Source organism: Carcharodon carcharias, chromosome 2, assembly GCF_017639515.1.
Source record: "Carcharodon carcharias isolate sCarCar2 chromosome 2, sCarCar2.pri, whole genome shotgun sequence".
Taxonomy (NCBI): Eukaryota; Metazoa; Chordata; class Chondrichthyes; order Lamniformes; family Lamnidae; genus Carcharodon; species Carcharodon carcharias.
Genome location: NC_054468.1, coordinates 224,723,742 through 224,726,470, shown reverse-complemented (window position 1 = coordinate 224,726,470; position 2,729 = coordinate 224,723,742). Strand labels below are relative to the sequence as shown.

The 2,729-nt window shown below is 42.6% G+C and overlaps 1 non-coding gene across 1 annotated transcript; it reads left to right on the top strand.

Annotated features, from left to right (window-relative positions):
* Positions 1-446: 446 nt before the first annotated feature.
* Positions 447-696, top strand: LOC121275544. The gene has a single exon (XR_005942505.1). It is a non-coding gene; the product is annotated as a small nucleolar RNA SNORA53 (small nucleolar RNA).
* The last annotated feature ends 2,033 nt before the right edge of the window (positions 697-2,729 follow it).

Here is a 2,729-nt window from a genome sequence, read left to right as displayed (position 1 = left end):
AGTATAGGAAAGCACTCTGTTATGAATACACATTCAGTAAATCAACGTATAAAGCAAATGTATCAGGAGTATAAAGTAACAGATGAGGGATTCAGATTCAATCCAGACCTTAGTCTTTTTCTTGCTGAGTATTCAAAGGACATACCATATGTACTCGTGCAACTGTTGAGTTTTTGGGACGAAATATTTAGCCAAAAAGTAGGGTATCGACGAATAATAGTCTTGAGGGGTTGGAATCCATCCTCTACCATTGTCTCGCTATCTAACTGTTTACGGCGGTGTATCAGCTGATCACAGAGTTGCCAGGTCGGAGACTGTTCTTGCCAACCCCACCCCCAAAAGTAGCTCAAAGGGAACCAGAAAGCATTTTTATTATTCTGCACAGACACGAGGACCGGATTGCTAGTAGTTGGAGATTTGATAGGGACAGCTATTTAAAAAACACACACACATTCCTTAGATCCATCTTTGGGATATATCTGCTCTGTCTTGCTGGTAGATCTCTTTGCACTCTGGTGTTGGGTTCTGCAGTGTGCTGGCAGGTGACATTCATCAACTTTAGTGGTTAGTCAAAGGTGCTTGAGTTATTGGCGTGTTAAAGTGATATACCTGCACAGTTGCCCCTCTGTTCTGATGTGAATAACCTGTTACACCAGGCTGTTTCTGCCATCAGGACTTAGCTGCGGTGCGGACACATTTATAAAAATCCATCTGGTTTAAATATTGCAATGAAATGTGAGATGTCTGCAAGCTTGCGAATAAGTAGGCTTGCAACAGGACAAGTTTGACTTCAGTGGTGAGTGGGTAGAAGGAGTTTGGATTTTCTTGACCAAAAGTCAGGGGTCAACTTATACATGAGATCGAATATGACTCAAGTACATATGGTAAGTCTCCTCCGTGAAGCACAGAAAAGATATCCACAAAGTAGATCCTGGTCTCCATCACTCCCTAGAAAGAGTCAGTCTGGCTTTCGGGTACTGGGGTTTTAATTATAGCCAATGAACTGGGGCATCTATCTGTTTGGTGCACAGACATTTTTTACTTAAATGCAAGAGATTGAAAACAAAGCAGTGGGTGAGCAGCCATTTTGTCTGTGTTAATTTACTCTGAGACATTCACGGTGGTACATCGATAACTTGGGAGGACAACTGTGATATGAAGATCAAATAAGAAGATCAATTCAAGTAGCACAATATTTAAGTCCATCAAATGCCCACATGAGGGGACAGAGATAACCGACTAATTGTTTTTGCAAATTTTGGTGCCTGCCCCTTGATTGAGGACATTATTCTCTGTTTGGGAGGACATTATTCTCTGTTTGGCTACAACTTCATCTGATAGCCCATCTCCAGTGCATCCCTCAAATGGTTATTATTCAAGTGCGAGTGAAGAAGAGTCATATGGAGTCAAAACGTTAACTCTGTCTTTCTCTCCACAGATGCTGTCAAACCTGTTGAGTTTTTCCAGAATTTTTTGTTTTTGTTTCAAATTTCCAGCATCCACAGTATTTATATAAGATTGTTTTGATGATTGACTACATTTTTTAACATCCTACATCCTATTAGGACTCTTCCATTTTTCCAGTTTCTCTGTGTGGGTGATGCAACCAAATACTTCTAATATGTCTTTTTTGTCCCTTAACTAAGGATTCCCCCCACCCTCTCACTGTGGTTTGACAGGGCCCTCGACGGTGTTTGTCCCATTTCACATACTCCAGTTCTCTCCCCTGCCCCTCCATCCCAGAACCACGATAGGGTTGCTCTTGTCTCCACCTTCTACAGCGTCTGCCTCAGTATTCAATGGATCATTCTCTGCCATTTTCGCCACACCCAGCATGACACCACCATCAAAAACCTTTCTCTTCCGAAGGGACTGTTCCCTCTGCAAAACCTTGGTTCATTCCTCAGTCACTGTCAACACCCCCCTTCCACTGCAGTTGGCCAGATTGTGGAACATCTCCATTCAGTCTGCAAGCATGACCCCGAGTTTCCTGCCGCATGTCATTTTAAGTCTTCCCCTTGCTCCCACTCTGACTCTCTGTCCTTGACTTCCTGCAGTGTTCCAATGAAGCTCAATGCAACCTTGAGGAATGGTACCACATCTTTTGACTTAGCATTTTACAGTTCCAAAGGAGATGGTGGTGTCGTGGTAATATGATTAGACTACTAATTTAGAGACCCAGCCTAAAGATCTGGGGCCTCAAACTTCACCACGGCAGCTAGTGGAATTTAAATTCAGTTAATAAAATCTGGAATGGAAAGCTACTCTCAGTAATGATGACTATGCCAACTATCATCGATTGTCATAAAAAGTCCCATCTGATTCACTAATGCCTTTGAGGGAAGGAAATCTGCCACCCTTACCCGGCCTGGCCTACGTGTGACTCCAGACCCACAGCAATGTGGTTGAATCTTAACTGCCCTCTGAAATGGCCCAACAAGCCACCCAGTTCAGGGGCAATTAGGGATGGTCAAAAAATGCTGGCCTTGCCAGCATTGCCTTACATCCCATGAAAGAATAAAGGCAAAAAAGCCTTCTGGACTTAACATTGAGTTCAACAACTTTAGATCATAATCTCTGCCTCATTTTGTTTTGTTTCTCTTAGTTGATTTTTTTTATCTCCCTTGTTTCTCTCTTATTCTCCCTTTCTCTTTGATTTCAGACGGCAGCAGTTCAGGATTCTCCCATTTACAGCTCAACTAGACACATCTTTTGTTTCTTTACTTGTC